At 43.3% G+C, this 24347-nt stretch overlaps 1 long non-coding RNA gene across 1 annotated transcript in view; it reads left to right on the top strand.

The window, feature by feature from the left end:
* Positions 1-24116, top strand: part of LOC121854912 — a 92651-nt gene extending 68535 nt beyond the window's left edge. The window contains exon 3 of the long non-coding RNA XR_006086665.1: positions 23948-24116. This is a non-coding gene — a long non-coding RNA (uncharacterized LOC121854912). The remainder of the gene's footprint in view (positions 1-23947) is intronic.
* Positions 24117-24347: the final 231 nt, after the last annotated feature.

The following is a 24347-nucleotide window of genomic DNA, read 5'->3' as shown; positions in this document are numbered from 1 at the left end:
CTGTACAGGTCTTGATGTAGGCGACAGGAGGACAGGTGTTGTCTGGTCTTAACACTGTTGTTTTTGGTTGACTCTCTTTGTTCTTGACCTCTGTACAGGTGTTGATGTACGTGACTAACGCACGAGTGCATCGAACTTCATAACAGATGTGTGTGTGTGTTGGTACATGTGGGATGAGCCGTGGTACAGGTGCAATTGTCTTGGGTCGTGTACGAGTGTATTTCGATAGTGTTGAAGTACGTGACGAGAGTACAGGTGTGCCAGGAAGGTGTGTGAGGTGGTAGTGTAGGTATGTCTAAACGTAGTGTACATGTGTTGGGCCGTGTAGTAGCTGTACGTGGCCAGAGTGAAAAATTTAGCAAGTGACTACTCCCAAGTATACAGTACTAGAGAGCATTTGTGACAGGTGTGTGGTGCAGGTAGAGAGAGAGAGGGAGAGGGAGTGTGTAGCAACCAACGCGGAAGCTGTAAGTTAGACAGGGATCATAGCTCAGGTGAAGACTGTCAAGTGTGCTGGTGTGATGACGGAGACACGCGGCCACCTCTGTGTGTGTGTGTGTGTGTGTGTGTGTGTGTGTGTGTGTGTGTACAGGAAGGGTAGGAGTGAGTGATTTTAGGGAGGGGGAGAGAGATGGTTGACAGCGGTGGGTGGAGGATGGGGAGTGGGGAGTAAGTGGAGTAGGAAGCGGTTGGGGATGACGCATGCAGGAGGGGATGGTGTGGGGGAGGTAGGTGGATAGGCTGAGAGGACGAGAGTTGAGTTAGGTGGGGCTGAAAGCAGGAGCCAAGAGTGTGTCAGGGAGGGAGTGAAAGTGAGAGTTAGGCACCACCTGTTCAGCCTCCCCCTCCCCCTCCACTACCTGTTGTCTACCCAGTACTGACGTTCACTAAAATACCTCCTCTCTCGTAGTTATCTTGTGCGGTTAATAGTGACTACAGTACGTAAATAATAACTATCTAAATTATGATCCTAAGTGAAGTACTGAATCACTCTCATTAGTGTTTAGTTTTTATGTTAAAGTATGTCTCGACTGGAGGCAAGAATAGTCTCTTAGATTACTATCTCCTCCTAACTGTTTAAATTACCCGAGTATTACCTGTAAAACACCTTGAACACTTTCTCATTAACTGTCATGTTGCAAGAATAAAATATGTAAATTACTCTCATTATATAACAAGTCAGATTACCTGCATGTTTTATCTGTACTTTAAAACACTTGAACTTACATCAGAAAGACAATTAATGTTTAACCCCTTGTGTGTGAAATCGTCAGACGTTAACCAGATAAAATATTAAAAGTGGCGTCCCCGGCCTGTAGTGAAGGGGCTTGAGTGTGTACCTGACTAAAATACTCGTAAAGTAATTGACTGAAAATGTAATGTATCCTTTATAAGCTTTACCAGAAAATACCTAAAATCTTTGTCGTTGAAACATAAAATGGCTGAGAAAAAAAAAAACCCCACACAAGAATAAATAACTATGTGATTTGTTGATCTTACTGCAGTGTGTTTAATGACCGGGGATGAATTACCAAGCCACACGTAACATTGCCTTCATTTAGTGAGTCAGCTGTTCCCTCACCTTGCCTTCCGCTAGTTCATGTTAGTTTTTCCACCTGCCTGACCACAACAGGCGGCCATGTTACTGTGTTCTCGTCTGTATTGATCAACCTTTGGAGTGGTGGGTCGTGAACCAGAGCTTGTTAAAAATAAATATTCACGTAAAAAAGTGTGTGTGTGTGTGTGTGTGTGTGTGTGTGTGTGTGTGTGTGTGTGTGTGTGTGTGTGTGTGTGTGTGTGTGTGTGTGTGTGTGTGTGTGTGTGTGTGTGTGTGTGTGTGTGTGTGTGTGTGTGTGTGTGTGTGTGTGTGTGTGTGTGTGTGTGTGTGTGTGTGTGTGTGTGTGTGTGTGTGTGTGTGTGTGTGTGTGTGTGTGTGTGTGTGTGTGTGTGTGGCCTTTACTGAGAAAACCTTGTCCCAGATACATCAGGGTATACATTTGGCTGATTTACATAATTCGCCGGGAGGAGTTTTGCAGGTAAAATTGTTTCACCGGTTAGGATTGCATCTCATATTCCCCTCCATTGTATGTGTTTTACCCCCGCTGTAAGAGTGATGGTATAATGTCCATATTGGGAGTGTAAGCGATGGGTGAAGTTCACTAGACTGCCGCCAGAGTTAAGTTACAGCAGGTTGTTGTGTATGTATTTAAGTGAGCGGGCTGTGTATAAATGAGATATATTAGTGCGTTATAGCCTCTGTGTGTGTATGGCAGATGTTAGTGTTTGGTTGGGATAGGTGAGTGTGTTGATGTGTGTTGTGTTGGTGTTAAATACGTGTATATATATATATATATATATATATATATATATATATATATATATATATATATATATATATATGGTGTGGGATCAGCTGATATCAGATAGCTGACAGGTGAGATATGCGGCTGCACTTTCCTCTCTCACTCCTCTTACAGCCCACTAAGACGCACGGCAGTCACTCCTACATCGCCTCTTCTCTCGCTAGCTCACTCTTGGTATAAAGGAAATTCTGCTGATGTCAGGTTTGGATCTCGTTTTAACTGAGCAACTAAGTTTAACTGCTTGGACTGTTCTTTGTTACAACCTTTATTGTCATGGAGAAAATCTGCGATGTTTGGTAGTGTCACACTGGATAACCCCCTTCTTACATTGGCCCTGGGCCAGGATTGAACCCAGGACTCAATGATAAGACATACGCACGTTATCGCTGTACCACCAACATCCCCGCCTAACTTAAGCATATTCATAAAAGTAACTAAGAGAATTTCCTAAATCACACTTAAACACGACTTGATAGACAGGTGTGTGTGGAATCCACACTCCCTCACCTGTAGTGCACTTATACGGCTGTTACCTTCACTCTAGTGTATCGTGGCGTCGCGGCCCTCTGAAGCCAACACCAGGTAAGCTCCAGGTGAACTCCCAGTATTATACCTGTGAACTGCATCTTGGTTTCTCAATCCGTAATTGATTGCACCTCGAGCTGGGGTTCCTACGATGGCTTCTACTTCGTTATAACGGGCATACATGATAATTGCTTTTACCTCGTTATAACGTACCTGCAATTACAAAGGCTCCAATGGGGTTATGAAACAATGCCACGCCCTGAGGCCCTCCACCACGCTCAAGAAATAGCTCTGTAATGAACTACAAATTTGCCAATTAACCTGCATATGTGATTAATTGTAACGGTTGTGTAAAATGTCAGAGTATTAATTGGGTCTCGAAGGATGCGAGGTCTTTGTGCCAGCTAGCGTGATTGTGTGGCGGGGGGAGGGAGGAGGGGGGAGGGAAGGGGTAGTGGCGTATCTCATATAACACCGGGAGGAGTAATAGAAGGGAATGGGAGGGTTGGTATCCCAGGTATTGTGAGGGAAGGGTAATGGAGGGGTGTTGGGATGGGTGAGAACGATGGGACGGTGTTTCCCCAGCCTCCAGCCACCCTGTCTTCCGTTACTTGCGTTCCATTGTCCCCTAAGCTGGCGTATCTCTACTTCCCTCCCTCCCTCCCTCCCTCCCTCCCTCCCTCCCTATCACTCATCCGTCTTGCTCTGTGCCTGCCTTCATACCTGCTCCTCCAGTTTGCTAATCTGCCTCTGCGTCTCGTGTTCCCAGTCTGCCTGTTCCCACCCTTCCTGCACACCTCCCCGTCTGCCTGCCTGCCTATCTCACCCTCACTGTTTACAAGGTTGCCTCCCGCCTGTCTGCCTTCTTGTAAGCGTTTCTGCCTTTATGCCTTGCCTTCAGTGTTTGCATGCTTGCCTGCCTCGCAGTTTCGTGCCAACCTGCCTGTTTGCCTCAGTCGTAATTTCAGACTATTTGTTTGCAGTCTTTCTTTCTCTCCCCAACTTTTACTTCCTTTCATGGTGTTTGCTCGCCTCGCTTTCATTCTTCACTCGTTTACCTGTCAACTTGCCTCATTTACAGTTTTTTTTTATGGTAGCCCGTATTGTTAAGCATCAGGGAGAAATATGTTGGAAATACAAACCGAAAAGGTTTAAAATACAGGAAGAAATATCCCCAAAATGTTAGCAGAAAAGATTGAATATACAAGGGAAAATGTGTTCGAAATATCAGGAGAATGACGTTAATAACACAAGGGGAGACGTAATACTGTTCACACAAGATGGGGAGGGAGGTGTTGTATACTTAAGGATCACTGTAACATAATGTACTCGAGTCACCCGCTACTTAATGTACACTTTGTGGCAGGCATAACAGTAACCCCTTCATCTCTGTATGTATGCCCTCAAGTGCTACATTGTAGAGGATATGCAAATTGTGGTGTATTGCAGCTTCGTCCCCCCACATGTGACTGTGTATGGGCTCCTTGGTGTGTATCAGGCACATGATCGTCTCGTCATTGTAAACAAGTTGTGTGCGGTCCTGCATGATTGTTGCTGTGTTATTCGCTGGGCAGGTCCGCGTCTAATGGTGTGGTGCATAGCAGTGGCTCTAGGGGTGGTGGTGGTGGTAGTAATAGCAGTAGTGATAGTAGCGGTAGTAATATTAATGGTAGTAATAGTAGGCTATCAGTAGTTAATAGTACCGTAGGGTCAGATCTGATATACACAAGAATTTTACATGTAGATGGTATATAATGTTTATACTGTACTAGGAATAGGAGTGCTGATGTACGTAGGATAATCTGATGTAGATGGTGGTGCTTGGTGTAGTTGCCTAGTGTACATGGTAGTGCCTAGTGTATATGGTAGTGCCTAGTGTATATGGTAGTGCCTACAATACACATTAGTGCCTAGTGAATATGCTCGGGTGATGTCGAGGAGGGGCCTGGGTATTGTAAGAGCCCTGCCTGACCTCGCGAGAAAGCTCTGGTGGAAGGCTCACAGTGACCTTGGCATCTCTCCTTTCGTCACAATGAGGTCACGCCGCCCAGTGAAAGTAGACGGTATGTGGTGAGATAACACTGGTGGAGGAGGAGAGGACGGGCCTGGTGGCACTGTTGCTGGAAAGGACGGGTGGTGAATGAGAAAGTGCCATGTGATCATGTGGTGGCACTAAGAGAGTTTCAAGTAAGAATGTGGCGCCAAGTGAAAGTGATCTAAGAATGTGGCACTAAGTGAGTATCATATAGGAATGTGGTAGCAGGTAAAAGTAAGACTGTGGCACCTAGTGAAAGTGACTTACACGAGAAAGAGTAATAGCAAGTGAAAGTGGTTAGACGCTCAAATGCCACCCTAGTGAAAGTCTTCCGTTTACATCTGGTACTTTATAAAGGGGTTCTGTCTTGTATACATTGACCTTATGTGGGTTTTTTTTATTGATACATGTGACGCTGTAAAGAGGTTTTGTGAAATGTTGTCAGTGGCTTGTGATTTGTTTACATACAGGACGTTATGAAAAGATTTTGTTTGTTTAATGCACGTGGGAGGTAATGTAGTTGTTTATTGTTTGCGGTGTTTATAAAGGGGGTTAGTCTTTGATACTGTAGATAATTTTTTCTTCACTTCTATAGAGATAATATTTGTATCTTGAGTACTTACAGGTGACGGAAGGTCTCTCTCTCTCTCTCTCTCTCTCTCTCTCTCTCTCTCTCTCTCTCTCCTCTCTCTCTCTCTCTCTCTCTCTCTCTCTCTCTCTCTCTCTCTCTCTCTCTCTCTCTCTCTCCACGCTTCATATACTAATGGCAGTGACGCTCTTTCTCTCTCCTTTCTTTCTCATTTTTCACCTTTCTTTTCTTCGTCGTCGTCTTCTTCATCCTGTCTTTCCTCAGCTAGAAGAAATAAAACTCCAGTATGACTCTCGGGACTTGTTAGTGACGCCCAGATAGGCAGTTCCCCCCCCCTTGAAGTATCATTATCCAGCCTCGGGAGGACACACGTTCTCTGTCATCTTTATTCTCTCATATTGGTTTGAATTGTGGTGTGTGTGTGTGTGTGTGTGTTTCCATAGTGCCACGTACCCTAGTGATAAATGTACGTGATTTAAATATGATGCTTATAGGACGTGTCACATAATTATTATTTTTTTACCTTTAATTTGTCGTCTAGAGATTTTCCTTGTTATTATTTTTTTTCATTTTGGGACGAATTTTGTGACGTGGTTGTCTGTGTGGCCACGTACTGCTGATCCTCTACTGTACGTGACTGCCACAGGTTGATGGTTCGTCGCAGTTACAGGGTCGTGCTGGCATCAAGTGAAACATGTCTACTGTACTGATGATATAAACTATAGCTGTGTCCCAACCCTCGTGTCCCAAAGTCCGTGTCCAGTGTATAAGTGTCTTCTGTGTCCATTAGTATACCCGTGTCCGATATGTCCAGTATATATCCGTGTCCGCCCACCACCAGCCGCGTACACTCGCCCTGGCTCCATCAGGTGGCGGCAGTGTTGCCCACCCAGCTGCTGGCTCACCTCCACTTTCTATGTAAATTCTCTCACCCGACCTTCTATTTTGTATCCACGTTTTTTTCCTCCATTTTCCGTAATGTGCGTCGTGAGGAATTGTGTGTGTGTGTGTGTGTGTGTGTGGTAATAATTAAACCATGGTAATGTCATTTTGAGTAATTGAAGTTTACTCTTGAATATGTATGTGTGTGTGTATGTAGTCATAGCTAGTATATGTGTGTGGTTTGAAACACATAGTCTTTGGTCGTAATTATGAGAATTGTGGTATATTCTGGGCTACAGATTATTTTTGTTATGCATATATTTCACGGTTGTATGTATGTATGTGTGAATCGTGTGTGTGTGTGTGTGTGTGTGTGTGTGTGTGTGTGATAATTAAGACTACAGTAGTTAATAATGTCAATATTTCGAGATGGTTTTAGATAATTCTTATTGTTATTTCGAGGTGGGTGAAGTTAGCACCGTGAGGCTCAGAGGTCGCCGGGTGTTGACGGCTTAACCATGGTTACGAGTTTTGTTTTGGTAATTGGAATATTGTAAGCTGGCCTTGTGACTTATCCATGAGATATATATATACCGAATTTTTGTCTTGTTTCGTGAAATGTTTGAATATAAATGATTTTGTTTTGTTGAAATATATAGACTGAACTTAAATTCGCTTCTTTGTTTTGTATGTGAGAATAACTGGATTTTGTTGAAATCTAAAGTGAACTTGGTTTTTCTTTGTGAACTGGCGTGTTTATTTACTTGTTTACATAACACTATTATTAGTAGTACAGTAGCCCATTGGTATGTGGTGTGGCTGGAGGTTGACGAATGTATGTTTGTGTGTGTGGTGGGGTGGTATGGTTGGTGAGAGGAATGCGGCGAGTGGTGTGGTGGAGTGATGTGGTTGATTCTGAGGTAAAAGTGAGGAAGGGCATCATTCAGTAACTGTATCAAGTGTACTTGTTTTTGTGAACTTATAAACACACACACACACACACACACACACACACACACACACTTACTTGGAGGCGAATTGAAAGCTGAGAATGATGAAGGCGATATCGTTCTTGTAGGTCACCATGAAATATTGATTCACATCTAAGTTGAGGAAGGATATATTCAGAAAGGTTAAGGTGTATATAAAGTTATTGTACCGTATTATATAAAGGTTGTCACTTGAATGTCGTTGTAGATATGCATTTGTTGATATAGTGAAATTTACCTGTTCGTGTATAAACGTGCTCAGATAAGCAAGAAACTTTCATTTAACGAACAATGTATAGAGATGGAAGTAGGTTATATCGAGGTGTAAAATATATAAAAACACAGGTGTAAAAATATATAGTAGTACATATAAAATTATATAAAAACGCAGGTGTCTATATAAAAACTGTAGATATAAGTGTAGGTTAGAAAGTAAAAGGTAAAAAGAAAGTATAAGTAAGAAATTGAAGTTAATAAGAAATTGAAGTTAATAAGAAAGTAAAGTATAAAGAGAAAGTAACAGATAAAAGTGCAAGTTAGTAAGAAAGTAAAAGATAATAAAAAGAAAGTAACAGAAAAATATAAGAAAGTTAAAGATATAGATAAAGTATAAGATAATAAGAAAGTTAAAGATATAGAGAAAGTAAAAGATAAAAAAGAGAAAGTATAAGTTGGGAAGAAAGTAAAAGAGAAAGTAAGAGGTAAAGAAAGCACCAGGTAACTAGGCGCGAGAGGCCATCAAGGGTCTTCAAGAACTTGGCGGCCGAGAAAAAAAATCCTAATTTTAATCCACTTTGCCAACTTTTAAAACCCACTCCCAAAAATTAGATCATCCATTCCGGCCAGATATTTTTTTTTTATTATTAATATTGTTTTAAGAATTTTGCCGTCAGTATGTTTATAGGCAATAATTTTACTATATTTTATTTTATTTATTTATTTATTTATTTATTTATTTATTTATATATATTTTTAGAGGGGGAATTTTATCGTAAGTGGTTTTAGGAGAGAATTCATCGTTAGTGTGGTTTTAGAAGATAATTTTATGCCCAAGTGTGTTTAATTTATTAGTTTTTCTTAAAGAGAGAGAGAGTGAGAGAGTGTGGATCTTGGCAGGGAATTGGTATTACTATTTAAGAGAAGCGTTGGTGAAAGCTGGGTGGGCGGGTGGTTGGGGTTGGGTGAGGCGAGGCTGGCTGGCGGGTGGGTGGGTGGGTGGAGAGGACACAGTATTGACAGAGTGAACAAGACCAACACCTTCTAAGCTTAGAGTTAAGGTCGGGGTTTGAATATTTATCCTGCCTCGACAGATAAGGGGGTTGTGAATTTGTGACCTTTGGATACAGTTAAAAGTTCGTAGAAGAAAAAACAAATATTATAAGCAGGAATATAGTTAAGTGTCGTTTTTAATAGTTATGGGTTAAAATTGTTATTGTTAGTTAAGTCTTGTTATTGTCTGTAATTTGCCTGATATCTAATAAATGTGAGACAGGTATTGAATATAACACCTGTACTGACTTGCCCAATAAATCTTGTGGTCATTTTTTTGGTTTAAGATTCAAATGTTTTACTTGTTTTGTTTACTTGGTTATTTTGTTTCTTATAGTATCGTTTTCCTTTTTATTTTAGTGGGTATTTTTTTTCATGATTTTATGGTTCACTTCATAGTAAATTGTCAGGTAATATTCACCTGGTTTAAAAATGTGTGTGTGTGTGTGGTTTTTATTGTTTTTTCTTCTTTCGTGTTTTAACCTTGTCATCAGCTTCTTGACCATGATTATCTTGTTTTATTGTTGTATTCATCTGGAGAACTTTCCCGTGTAGTGGGGAACCTTTCACCCGCCTCACCCAACTCCCACACTGAAATATTTGTGATTTTTTTCATCTTTTTACATTTTAGCCACTTTCTAATAGCCATGATTCTCAAATATTTTTTTTTCTCTTTTCTTTCTTTGTCTTTATTTCTTTTCTTTTTTCTTTCTCTCTGTAAGATTAGTCACATCTATTCACGGTAAGAATCTATACACCTTTATTTAATTTCAACGCCACATTACCTTGTGTATGAAGCCGAGCAACAGATGAGTCCTCCCTCACAGAACCAGACCGGAGAGAAGCCATACTGCATTAACGTACCAAATAGTGTTTAGTCTGGATGTTAATTTGTTCGTCTTAAAGTTACGAGATATCTGAGGTCTTATTCTCGGAGGTTTGTAAAATGGATATTCTCGTAATTGAAGATGTAAGGATGATGTTCAGTTGCGGACAGAATTCCCCGAACACTTGGCAATATCTGTTAAGTTTGGGGGGTTTAAGTTTCAAATGTTTTAAGTTTGGGTTTATTTTACTTGTTTTTGTTTTTTGTTTTTATCATACTATCGATTTTTTATTATATATTTTTTTCTGATGTCGGAACAACAACAAAACACATTCATTAATAAACATTAAAATGTGAGAAATGCGTTAAAAGTCCATTCCCCTTTACCCAATAATCTTCAAGACTTATATACTAAATACTGCCAAGTGCCCAGGGAAATTTATCCTTAATTATATACTGTACTTGTAATGGGTGATGGTGAGGATAATGAGGATGGTGTAATGGTGATGGTAGTGAGGTTGAGGGGTGGTGGTAATGGGGATAATGGTGATAGTGTAATGCTGTTGATAGTGAGGGTGGGGAGTGATGATAGTGTAACTGCTGATGATGTTGGACGGTGATAATGGTGATTGTGTAAATAATGGAGATGGTGAATGCTGCTGGTGATGTTATAGTGAAACTCGGGGTGGTGGTGGTGATGGTAATAGTGGTGATAGTGTAACGCTACTGGTGATGATAATGGAACTGGGGGGGGGGTGTTGTGGTGGTGATTAGATTATTGGTTGGATGAGTAATTGGGTCCGTGGTAGTTAAGGTACGGAGGAGGAAGAGATGAAGGTGGTGGAGGAGGATTGAGGTGAGGGAGAGAACGATGACGGTGAATAAGTAGGAGGGATAATGACGGTGAGTTGCTGAATGGGGGAAGGGAGGAGAGCAGAGCAGCAACGAATGAATGGAAGAGGAAACAGACGATGAATAGCTGGAAGAGGAGAAGAAGAGCGAGTTAGAGAAAGGGAATGACAAGTATAAAACTAAGACCAAAGGAGGAGGAAGAGGGGTCGAGGCTGATGTTGGTGTGTGTGTTAAGAGGTAATTCAACGCTTATTATATATTGATGAGTGAATGGGTAAGTAGGTCAGTAATTAGTGAAGCAGAGCAACAACCAGCAGCAGCAGCAGCGTGAAGAGGAGGGGTAGGAGTGAGTGAGAGTCGACACGAGTGGTTCATTCTGGGGCAAACGCAATCAATCAATCAATCACTTTTGTGTGTGTGTGTGTGTGTGTGTGTGTGTGTGTGTGTGTGTGTGTGTGTGTGTGTGTGTGTGTGTGGATGAATAAGATGGTGATAGGGAACTGAAGAAAAGATTACTGAAAGGGGAAGTGTCCGGAGATGGGGCTGAGACGCTGTATTGATTAGGTAATAACGAGGTATGATCCAGCTGGTAACGAGGTATGATCCAGCTGGTAACGAGGTATGATCCAGCTGGTAACGAGGTATGATCCAGCTGTTAACGAGGTATGACCCAGCTGTTAACGAGGTATGACCCAGCTGTTAACGAGGTATGACCCAGCTGTTAACGAGGTATGATCCAGCTGGTAACGAAATGAAAAAGTTGGCACCTAGTCAGAAGTGTATTGCTCTCACTCGCCCCACCGTGACAGTGAAGGAGGCTGGGTTGAGTTCACAGGCCCGGAGCTGCAGCCCAAATCTGTAGCATCACGACAATTTCACCAAGTCTTAAAATTAATTGGTGGTATCGCTAAATGATTTCCCGGACGGACACGATCAGGCCATGCTTTCTTGAGATCTTGGCTGTGTGCGTGTGTGTGTGTGTGTGTGTGTGTGTGTGTGTGTGTGTGTGTGTGTGTGTGTGTGTGTGTGACGCCTACACAATGGAACTCTCTCCTCATGTACGTATTTTCCTCTACTTGTAACTTACAGCTTTGGAGTATTTATGTTTTTTACCCCTTGAGTATGAAGTCAACCCCTTAACCACTCGAGTACGATGACTTAATTTATTGAGTATGTTGACTTTTGGCCCCTATGAGTCAGATGCTTTAACCCGTTGAATACCATTTTTTATTCCCCTGGGTAAGGAGATTTTGGACTAAGGGGGACGAGTCGTACTGAAGGGGTTGTGTGGTTCTTCCGTGGCCTTTTTCACCATGTAGAGAAAATGTATTAAAAAAAAAGAAAATGATTCACAAAAAAAATATCTGACATTCTGCGCCTTGTTTTACAATATTGTCTACGTTAAATATAATGAAACGATGACAATTAATGATATCTGTGGTGAAATAAGTTATCTTGAATGTATTGTTTCTGTGTGTGCTGTAGACAGATCATCCCGCCACCTTCATCAGCTGATGTTTTCTGTGGATGTTTTCATATTTTGAAACGTTGGTGTTTACATATCTGCCACAGTCTTGACGTAGATGAATCAAGGGTTCACGAGAGAGCTTTACCGTAGAAATAAGTTAAAATTATGTCAAATTATATTAAATATGTTAAATTTCTTAGCCCCAATAAGCAGAGTATGGAGTTGAAGCAAGTGTTGATTGGCTGAAATGGTACATCACGTCTCTGAAGCTCCCCGCTTATTGGTGGGAATGAGCAAAACGTATCCGGTATAACTTAATCGGTGATTGGTGGAAATTGTTCGACTCGGCACGAAGACTTTTCGACAATTGGTGGGAATTAGTGGTAGTGGTACAACACAGCGCCTTGGCTCCTCGGTGATTGGTGGGAATTGGAGGCACAGCGAACGATCGAGCGAGCTAGCATAGTTTCTACCAGTGCCTAGTGGTGACTCCAGTCTTGGCCAGCTGGAATTCTCTGGTGATTAGCCCAAGTCGTGTGTGTGTGTGTGGGGGGGTATTGTGACTTGTGTAGTGTTCCCATCCAGCTGGAGGTATGATGAATTTACCAGAGATGTGGTGGTGATGAGAAGTGTTGGTGAGGATATGGTGATAAGTGCTGGTGAGGATGGTGGTGATGAGAAGTGTTGGTGAGGATGGTGGTGATGAGAAGTGTTGGTGAGGATGGTGGTGATAAGAAGTGTTGGTGAGGATGGTGGTGATGAGAAGTGTTGGTGTGGATGGTGGTGAGAAGTGCTGGTGAGGATGGTGAATGAGAAGTGTTGGTGAGGATGGTGGTGATGAGAAGTGTTGGTGAGGATGGTGGTGATGAGAAGGTTAGGAGGATGGTGGTGATGAGAAGTGTTGGTGAGGATGGTGGTGATGAGAAGTGTTGGTGGAGGTGGTGGGATGAGAAGTGTTGGTGAGGATGGTGGTGATGAGAAGTGTTGGTGAGGATGGTGGTGATGAGAAGTGTTGGTGACGATGGTGGTGAGGAGAAGTGTTGGTGAGGATGGTGGTGATGAAGTGTTGGTGAGGATGGTGGTAATGGAAGTGTTGGTGAGGATGGTGGTGAGAAGTGTTGGTGAGGATGGTGGTGATGAGAATGGATGGTGGATGAAGAAGATGTTGGTGGTGAGTGATGGTTGGTGAGGATGATGAGAAGTGTTGGTGAGGATGATGAGAAAGTGGTGATGAGAAGTGGTGATGAGAGGTGTTGGTGGTGATGAGAAGTGTTGGTGGTGATGGTGGTGATGAGAAGTGTTGGTGAGGATGGTGGTGATGAGAAGTGTTGGTGAGGATGGTGGTAATGGGAAGTGTTGGTGGTGATGAGAAGTGTTGGTGGTGATGAGAGGTGTTGGTGGTGATGAGAGGTGTTGGTGGTGATGGTGGTGATGAGAAGTGTTGGTGGCAGCAACAGTAGTAGTGGTGAGGGCGGTGTATTGGGTCTATGTTACGCCTGGGACGGTGTAGCCGCCAGCAGAAATATTTTCGAGAAATTTAACGCCTCTTGATGTAAGTTTCCGCCCCCAACAAATCCTGTGGTCTGGCCTTAATGCCTCTCAGGCAGGCAGGGCACAGATGCTCACAGGCTCCTACGCTAAATTTCCCTCTTTAACTGGTGTTGTGAGAGCGCATCTTAATGACTCTTAAACTACGGCACAAAAAGGAATTCTCATAGATGTTAAGTCATTGTACTCTGGGAGTTAGTACAAAATAAATCTTGGTTTACTACTACTACTTATTTCCCCTTATGGTGTTGTGAAAACCCACGTAACTAACACACCCAAGTTACAACACGCATGGATTCCCAAAGGTTCTTACAACAAACTCCCCAACTAACTGGTGTCGTGAGAACCTTTCTAACTGTCTCACTTAAGATATGACACAAAGATAGCTGTCAGAAAATGGCGTCTAAATTGGCCAGAGATTCCGTTAGCGAGTTTGATGGAAAGTAAATATTAGGTTTCAGGATCTTTTGAGACGCCGGACACCGACTCGTGGCTTATTCCTTCAGTCATCCTCCCACGGAAGTCATCCATCAGGTGTGTGTTGATCCAGTGGTCGATACGTTTACCTGTCCATGTGTGTCGCCTGTTGTGTCACTGTATCATATAGGTTTGTGTACCGTTCTTTATATAATCACTGTGTCTCTCATCTATAGCTGTTTACACTATCAGATGTAACCATGTATCGTATCCGTATGTGTTCTCACTGTCAAATGTATCTCTTACGTATCGCCGTACCTCCACGTGTTCACTCACCTAACAGTCTCCGTCAGTTTAGCGCTCAATCATTGTAAGTGTAAGCAGGTGGTGGTGATGGCCCAGGTGTTCTTACAGTCAATATCCTGCACCTGTTTAAGCTGTGATTTGGCCTTCCATCCATCCTCCTCCTCCCCCCCCCCTTCCTCCCCTTCTCCGCCCCCTTCCTCCCTCCCTCCCCTCCCTTCCCTTCCTTCCTGCCCTTAGGTGTTATAAGAGTGGATGGTGAGTGATGAAGGAGGGTGCTGGGTCCTGGACTGGGATGGATGGTGTTAGTGAAGCAGGCGAGACTCTCTTCAATTTAAAGTGTGGAGTGAACCTTTTTAGTCTTTGTTGGTGTGTTAGGGAGTAAGACTTTTGATTTATTTAGTCTTTTAGTCGTGTGAGAAAATAAGTCTTGAAAGGTTGTCTTAGGCGGCGTTTTGGGTGTGTAAGACTGTGTGAATCTTTTGTTGGGTGTCTTTGGTGTGTTAATAGTGTAGCTTCATACACCGCTACTTGACCGTATTCATGAGTAGCACTTGGGATGTCCGTGAATAACTTACCCTTAGGAGCTGTTACTTGATCATGTCCTTGACTAGTGGAAGGGGCGTGAGAGAGATTAGGTCTGGGATGAACCTCAACGCCAGGTGAGGCCCCCACACACACACACACACACACTTCCGACTCCGGCTACCAGCGTAATGACCGACTCCCCGGCACCGGACAGGTCACCGCTGCCCCCCTTCTTTGTTTGTATGGTTGTCTTTCCTCCGAGTTAACCTTAATAGTTGTAGTGGAATTAACGGTATTGCGCCGTTTATGGTGAAACTCCACTTGAGTAAGTTTGTGTTTGAAGTTAACTTGTCAGGTTATTATTGATATAATTTATTGTTGTTATTTTGGTTATTATTATTATTTTCATTAGTAACAGACAACTTGTTAACAATTCTTGGTGATTGTAGACAACATTAGCCTCGTCCGCTGGTGTGTGTGGTGTTGGGGGGGGTGGTGGAGGAAGTGTGGTATACTGGGTAAACAGTGTTGTGCTGGGGGATGTGTATTGTAAACACGTAATAACAAAAGCGTAGTCCACCACTTGCCTCGTGTTTACATCCGGGAGGTAATGCTGCTGCTGTAACACCCTCCCTCCCTCCCTCCCTCCTCCTCTCCGTGGTGGTGGTGGTTCCTGTGCACCTCGCTCCTTGTATGGGGTCACCACCCTAGGGAAGGCTTATATGAAGGGAGACAGACAGACAGACATTGATGGTGGTGGCGGCGACACATCACTCACCAAATGGGGTTACGTCTCCGGGGGTTAGGTTAGGTTAGGTTAGGTTAGGATGGAGGTAGTGGGGGAGAGGAGGGTAGAGAGATAATTTTAAGGAATAGCAAAGAGTAAGATAAAAAGTACGAGGAAATAGTAAAGAAAAAGAAAAACCACGATTCATAATAGATGAAAGATGGTGAGCGTTTTGGTCGAAAGAAAATTAATTGCATCCTTAGACAAACATACGCTCACGCTCACGCAGTCTGTTTGATACCGGGTAAAGGGCGGGGGGAATGGGTACCACTAATTATACCAAGAACCAAGAGCTGGGCTAGATATATATTGATAAGCATCTTCAGTTGACAGATGAAAAACGAGCTTTCACTTTATCACCGTCAAGAATATACAACGTAATTGGCAACGAATTGATAACATTTTGGTGACATACGGAAACCACACAGTGTTTATCAGAGGGAAAAAAAATAACAACATGATTTGATATTTATATGTTTATAACCATCTCTAGTTGATAGATGGAAACTAGATAACCAAAATTGATAACTCCTCTGATTATGTGTTGATAACTCGAGGGCAGGACTGACTCACTCACTCACTTATTAACCCAACCTTATCACTAAGTTCTCTATTGACATCTACCAGCGCACGAGTATACTGTTGGTCACTGACAACCACGATAGAGTGATCTCATTCCTCACTCGCGACGTCATTAACTTTACTCGTCACTCACAACCATTCCTCATCAATGTCCTCAGCCTCAACCATTACATATTAATTTAATTTGTCAATCACAACCTTTACACATTCGATATTTCCGTCACTCAACCTCTACATTCACTCCATTCGTCACTCACCTGCCACTCATTCTACACCTGTCGTTCCACAAAGCCCACCACTCACAGGTGATGCGCACTCCATCTGTCACTCACAACTACCACAACCAGGAATAGAGTCTGCGGGTGTTTCTTCCAGGTGTTTTTGGAGGTAAGTCACCTCCAGGTGGTGGCAGAGAGCCTCCAGGTTTTAAGGTGTTGTCAGAGCCTCCGGGTATGCAGATGTTGTCAGAGAGCCTCCAGGTTTTAAGGTGTTGTCAGAGAGCCTCCAGGTATGCAGGTGGAGTGGCCGACCCTCCCTGGAGCTAGTTGACCCTTGAGTGGCGGCACTTGAGAGGATGAGTGCCGCCACTCCACCACTATCCCTATGGCCCGGGATGATAGAGCACGTCACCACAACACCTGGTACACTGTTCCCACCCTCCTGACGCAGCCTTGGGCACTGACAGCCATAGGCACTGACCACTGACTGGCAACACTATACATCACTGTCCTCTCCCGCTGACGTCGCCGGGTTAGTGCCAGTACAAGCACTCACCAGCACCAGGCGTTCCTCCACCACCCGGCGATGACATGTTGATGGAAGCTACACCATACTGTACTCTCGCTACCACCTGTCTGTAGTGGCGGACTTTATAATACGAGAATGTGTGGCCCCTTGATGAGTCAGCCGTGTGTGTGTATTATCAACAAGTTCGAGGTTATCACGGGTCCATGGCTACACTTCACTATTACACCATTGACAAAAACATAAACTACAGCTAGAGCAAATTAACAAAAGCAAGTTACAGTAATAATAGCAATAAAGGAGAGATCATCATTATCAGGAGCAGTAACAATAGCGACTTGGTAGTAGGAAGAACAACAGAAGCAGGAATACACAGGCCAGGGCAGGAAAACGGTGTCTACAATCCCTAGCAGTAGCGCCCTGAGCCTCCTCACGGCACTGTAAACCTGACAAATGTGTTCTCCCACCAAGTGGCTCCCACACCCGCCTCTGGATTCTCAAAGATTCTTATGGTAAATTACCCCCCATAACTTTCGATATACTCGTAAGATCACACCTAAATGGTTGACTGAAGCTACGACGCATAGAGAGATTCCCAAAAGTTCCTCCGGTAAATTCCTCCCATTACTTGACTTTACCTACGACACATAGATGGTTTCTCAGATAATCGGAAGGTGAATTTTCCCCATAATTGAGATGGAAGATCGTAACTAATTGGTTGATTTTCAGAGGTCCCTACGTTTTTTTTTTTTTTTTTTTAATCGCAACCAATTGGTTTGCTGAAGCCACGACTCTGTTATGGATTCTGAAAGGTTCCTATATACAGTTACGTTCTCTTAGCGTTCTGAGATCTCGTGAATTATATGTGCTATCCATCCGTTCATCCACCCCTATCCACTTCATAGTCTCAGGTGGATAAATTTTAGATTTCCTTGTTACATCCACCATAAATTCATCCATCTATCCATCCACCCACCCCTACCCCCCTACCCATCCCTACCCACCTCCAAGCCCCAGATTGAACACTCAAACATTTCCTGGTGTTATATTCAGCATAAATAGATTTAATCCCGGCCTTTGATGTGTAATTAATTGGGTTGAAGGTATTGGGTGAGTGTAAACTTTAGTGACGTCACTGTTTGGTGGCTGTCCGTGTCTCGTTCTTCTTGATGTATGTACCTGCTGGGTGTCTGTCTGTCTGATTAAAGGGAGGATGAGACGGAAGAAAGAGGGGGAGAAAGGAGAGGAGTGCAGGAGGATAGAAGGAAGGAAAAAAAGTAAAATGTGTGGAGAGAGAGAGAGAGAGGATGAAATAAGATAATTGAGTGAGATTAAGTGATAAGGAAAGAATGAAATTATATGAGGTAGGATCTGTGTGTGTGTGTGTGTGTGTGTGTGTGTGTGTGTGTGTGTGTGTGTGACCCAGTTCTTTCTCCTCCTGGGTACGAGTATTAAAGAAACTTCTGACTCACGTTGGCAAGGACTTATAGTTGAAAATCCTTCTTGCCACACACACACACACACACACACACTCAAAGCGTTCGACCTAGTCGACCACAATATAATCATAAACAAAGCTATTGACCTCGGGCTTCGGAGAAGTCTCATACCATGGCTTACAGACTTCCTCAGTGACCGACGCCAAGCTGTACGCTTCCGAGGGGCTGTCTCCACCTTTCAGTCACTCACCTGTGGCGTCCCCCAAGGCACCAAGATGGGACCACTCTGCTTCCTTATGCTCATCAATGATGCCCTAAGAGAAGCCCCTGCTCGCTGGAAATATGTCGACGACTCCACCATTGGGATCAGCGTCAACAATTCCGCTCCCAACTATACCGCCCTTCAGGATTTATTGAACAGTCTCCAAAACTGGGCCACCAACAACCATGTCACCATCAACCATACCAAGACAATGGTTATGCACATCAACCTCTCCTCCGACATTGTCCCACCTCCTTCCATTACCCTAGGTCCGAACACACTCCAGGTTGTAGATTCCACGAAGCTCCTCGGCGTCACCATAGACAACAAACTAAATTGGAAACCACACGTCAGTGAAGTTGTCAAATCCTCCAGTTTCTCCACCACCTCCGCCGACTCAAGTCCCTCGGAGTTCCTGCACCGAGCTCCTCAGTGTTTACACAACATTCATACTTCCTAAGCTCACCTATGCCTCCCCCACCTGGTCTTCCTCCCTAAATGCCACACAACGTAAACACCTAGAAAAAGTGCAAAAGAGGGCATGCAAGATTATTCTCTCCCCTTCCTACTCCACATATCAAGAAGCGCTCAACACACTGACCCTTTCGACTCTCACTGACCATCACCACGACCTCATCTGCAAATTTGGTAAGAAGCTTCTACACCATCCTCGACACCGGCTCCTACTACCACCTGAGATCCCTAGTCCGAGAATTGCTGTTCGACACCACAACCGCATCCAGCCCATACGTGCACGAACTGATCGCTATAAGAACAGCCCAGTCCCAACCATTGTAAAAATTATCAATAACATGTAATAAATCAGTGTATTCACTCCCAGTAAACACTGCTCCCTACACTGTCACTATGTTGAAATGAACTGTATTTTGAGCTGATCCCCATCTAAGTTACTATATGTCTTATTTGTGTCACTTATGTCACTTGTATATTATTTGTAATTCGTAACCCATTCCCCAAATATGTAACTGTATATTTTCAGCCTTCTGGCTGCCAAGCTCTTTCAATAAACCGTTAATTATTATTATTATTATTATTATTACACACACACACACACACACACACACACACACACACACACACACACACACCTCTCTCTCTCTCTCTCTCTCTCTCTCTCTCTCTCTCGTTTTTTACTAAGAGAGCGAGAGATAAAAGTGGGTAGGAGAGAGCAAGAAAATTAACGGAGCCAGAGAGATAAAGAAAAAAAGAGCAGAATTAGCTGAGTGTGTGTGTGTGTGTGTGTGTGTGTGTGTGTGTGTGTGTGTGTGTGTGTGGTGCAACGTGGCCTCATATCTTCAATTATGCATCGTGATCCTACAGGCTGTTCCTACTCACCGACAGGGGGAAGAGTACACATATCTCCACCATCCTCGCTTGCATAATTATTGACTTTTAAGACCTCAAGAGACGGTGAGAGAAAGAGAAGGAGTCTTGACACTGGTAAGAGACAAAAGACCGTATTATGATGAAGCGGGTCGTTTAAGATCTGTAAGACTCGATAAGACAGAAAAGAAGTCTCGAGACAGGCAAGAGAAAAGAGACAGAGGCCGTAAGATGAAGCGTGTGTAATTTTCATGTCTAAAAACTTATTTCGAGACGGGGAGACATTAAAAGGTTCAGAGACAGGTGTGAGACAGAGACAGTAAGATAGTATGTATTGTTCTGTATTTTTATAACGTACAGTACGGTGAACCGTGAGCATAACTTCGCTTTAAAAGACTCGTATTGTTTTGTGTTGGTGGGTGAAAGGAGGGAGCCCCGGCGGCCTTGGTGAGGGAGGGGGCAGGAAAGGGGTTCAAACCAACAGTGGGGCAGCCTTAAGTCAGCACTGTGAACTTTATAAACCGGGACTCGATCATCACCGGATAAATTCACCATTATGAATCATCTGAACAGGAATTCGAACCAAAATTGGGTGAATTCAATACAGTGAATAATATGAGCTAAAGGGTTTGAACCAGCTCTGGGTAAAGTCAACATTGTAAACTTTATAAAGGGGACAACACTGGGTAAAGTGAACCGTGTGAACAGGAATCGGATTCAACATAAGATAAAGTCATTAATACAAACGGTATAAACAAGGATTCGAACCAACGCTTGGGACAGATTCGACACAAAGCTGGTGGTTATGTGGACAATTTTTTCTTCTGTCATGGCGAGACGTTGTTTATGTCGGAGACCAAACTTCTCGGGGAGATTCTTCCCGCCTTTTGTCTTTCCCGGGGAGAATGTAGTCATTTCTAGTACAGTCTCAGCACAGTTTCGACGTCATTTTGTGTGCAATACTTGTGTCGCAGTTTAAGTGGGTCATTTCGATGCGCTCGCACGTCTCCAGGTAGGGGGAGTGAAGTCGAGACGAGGGAGCCAGATGCTCAACTTTTCCTTCGTTGAATTTCCTTTGTAATTGTGAACATAAAACCGGATCTGTTTGGTTAATTCAGGATAACATCATTTAATTAACCTCTAATATGCGTTCAAATTTACACGGGGAGGACTATAACTAGATGAATTAGAGTATTAACGTGTGGAATGTTTGGCAATCTGGACCCCTGGCAAGATTTATCGGCCGGTGATGACACTTGTGGCATATACAGTGATCTTGGGTGTTTACCAGAACATTCTCTCTCTCTCTCTCTCTCTCATGTGTGAACGATGGTAATAAACTCATGGTGTTATCCCCATTCACAGCAGGTCGTTGATAACAGCCATAACTATATTGACCGTCAAAGAACAAAGATATCACGAATCTCCACTAGTCAGGTCAGGAAGATTGGAAATTTGGTGTACTAAACGTGGGCGAAAATTGTGTATTAAAAAGGGATGCGTTGTTGGTATTAGCCACGCCAACTGGGTATTGAGAGGACACGCCCACTGGGTATTAAGAGGCCACGCCCACGGGGAGGGGAGTAAAAGAGATATTGATGCTGTTGCAGTGTGGAGGTGGTGGTGGCCGCACCCCGCCCGCTTGCCTGCCATCCCTCCCTCCCTCCTTCCTTCCTTCGTACCTCCCTGCCTTCCACCTCTATCTGTTCTCTCCCTCCCTACCTGCCGCCTCCCCTCACTCTCTTCCACACCTGCCACTGTTGACCCCAAGTCTGGCTTAGTCTGTTCTTCACTGCTAGGGTGCCTGTAAGATACTAGTACACCCCTGTATACATTCATACATACGCGTGGTTGAGCCGACACACACACACACACACAGAGAGAGAGAGAGAGAGTCAGGTATTCCGTCACCAAGTAAACAGTAGCCTGTAATACCTTCATTTGTCTTAGGGTTGCCACGGCGTTACCTCTCTCTCTCTCTCTCTCTCTCTCTCTCCTACAACTATATATATTTTTGTATAATGTCCATTGAAAGATACAAATATTATCTACCCACATTTAGTTAGCTTGTTGAGTCGTGTGGGGGGCTTTGGGACTTGGTAGTGAGGCGAGTCGGATTACAGGTTTTGGCAGGTGGAAGTCGGATACTGAGTGAAGATGGTAGGAGCCGGATCGGATAGTGATTGACGATGCTGGAAACCGGATACTGACTGACGATGGTGAGAGCCGGATAATTGAATGACGATGGTGGTAGCTGGATACTGACTGACGGTGGTAGTAGCTGGATACTGACTGACGGTGGTGAGAGCCGGATAATTGACTGACGGTGGTGGTAGCTGGATACTGACTGACGGTGGTGAGAGCCGGATAATTGACTGACGGTGGTGGTAGCTGGATACTGACTGACGGTGGTGGTAGCCGGATACTGACTGACGGTGGTGAGAGCCGGATAATTGACTGACATCATGGTAGCTGGATACTGACTGACGGTGGTAGTAGCCGGATAGTGAGGGTTGTGGGGGAGGGGGGGGGTCCCATGACAACCACTTGAGTGCCCAGTAAGTTAGTGTGTATATGGCGATGATGATACGGGTAAAGGGAGTAATTGTCGATAATGAGAGTTGAACATGTAGATTACGCAGGGAATTAAAGTGCAGGTTGACCAATTTTAAGGCTGAAAATTTATGTTACGAGTTAAAGCGTAAAATATGATAGGAATTAAATTGAGTTGGCTAATTTTAAGGTGAAAAGTTAATATCGTAGTGTAAATAATAATAATAGTTTTAGGGAGTTTTAGAGTGTGTTAATGATGATAATGTGCTGAAAATCCCCTTTAAAATGATGTTGATATTGTAGGGAGTGAGTTAGTGGCTATTGGTGATGTGAAAATAGTTCCAGTTAGAGAGTTAATGATGATGTGTGTGTATTGCAGTTGGGGTACCGTGGTCACTCTATGGGAGTTTAAACGAAGGTAATAAATGGAAGGTTGTTTTTTGTGCACTAATGATGGTTGTGAGGAAGGTTTGATGATGACAGGTGTAAGTGTGAGTAACGGTAGAGAATTATAATGTTAACTGGTGGTGGTTGGTGAAAAGTCAGATTGCCACAGTTTAAATTACCCAGGAAATATTTTAAAGGTTAATTATGATGTAAGGGTTAACAGTTATATTTCGTCAGTTCAAATATGAATAATGCAGGGAGGTTTTACAGATAGGGAGAAGAGTTAGATTAGCCTGTGATAGTTTTAGTGACCCAGGCGGTTAGTGTGTACTGGCGATGTTGTGGGAAACAGTTTGTATACGTCAGGTAGAGTTGAGGGAGGGTTTAAAGTTTCGTGGTTTAGATACAGTTGTTGTTTTAATGTGTGATGGTAGTGGTGTGTGGAGGTCGGTCCAGTACAGGGGGGGACCCATGGGGGTTCTTGACGGGCCAACTAATAAAAAAAAAAAAAATAATAATAATAATACTAATCTACGAAGAATGCGCGTTGCTCGACACTGGAATGAAGTTCAATTACTGCCATCTGCAATGCCTCCTGACATATCTTGTTGACAGCAAATGGATTTGCAGTGAAGTTTATAATTATCATGTTCGCTGTTCTTGAACTCTTCAAACCTAATTTTCAATTTCTCACTTAACTTATCAATTAATGCTGTGTAGTTGAACCCATCTGCTGGTACTTCTTCCCCATCGTGTGCCAGAGAGTCAAAGTGTTTTAAATGTACAGAGTTACATCACAGCTGCACTTCCCACAGCGTCATATTGTTCATTCAGATGTCCATGAATGTACAACCAGAATAAAGATACATGTTGAAAAGAAGAGAGACACTTTTCAGTATGGTGGCGAGTGACCCCAACAGCCTGGGCGGGCGGGGCTATTGTAACATTACTGTTTCCTGATTATGTTGTTTAAATAATAGTTATGTTGATATTGTTTATGGTATTTTAGTAGTGGTAATACTAATATAGGTTAATACTATTATTATTTTTACCGTTCTTGTTGTTATTACGGTTATTATTATTGGTAATGTTTTGTTATTAGTGCCGTATTATTTTATTATTTTTTATGTTATTATTAGTGTTATTTTTAGTGTCTGTTGTCAAAGCCAAACTATTATTATCTCGCAATGATATTATGAACTAGAGACAGAGGGTGTTACTGAAAGATATATAATTATTGTGTTTTTTGTTACAGGTGAGTCTGTCTGTCGTGGGAGAGTCATACTGTAGAGTCGTCATACCGCAGAGTCGTCATACCGCAGAGTCGTCATACCGTAGAGTCGTCATTCCGTAGAGTCGTCATACCGCAGAGTCAGTCATACCGTAGAGTCGTCATATTGTAAGTGTGGCTCTTTATCTTGCTATTTCCTATTAGGGTCAAATGTGTATGTAGGGGTGGAGGAGGGTGAGAGTGGAGGGCAGGAGGAAATACAGAGGAAGAACAAATTAATAAGACAAAGTGGAAAGAGCGGTGGATGAGAGTGGATGGTGAGTGGATGACCATCAAAGGAGTGGCCCCAGGTGGAGGAGTGGAGACAGAGAACAGTGAGAGACAAAGACCACCAGGAGAAGGAAACAAGAGAGAAATGGTAATA

This window comes from Homarus americanus, unplaced genomic scaffold (assembly GCF_018991925.1).
Source record: "Homarus americanus isolate GMGI-L3 unplaced genomic scaffold, GMGI_Hamer_2.0 scaffold16716, whole genome shotgun sequence".
In the NCBI taxonomy this organism is placed as follows: Eukaryota; Metazoa; Arthropoda; class Malacostraca; order Decapoda; family Nephropidae; genus Homarus; species Homarus americanus.
This window is presented reverse-complemented; position numbering and strand designations above follow the sequence as displayed.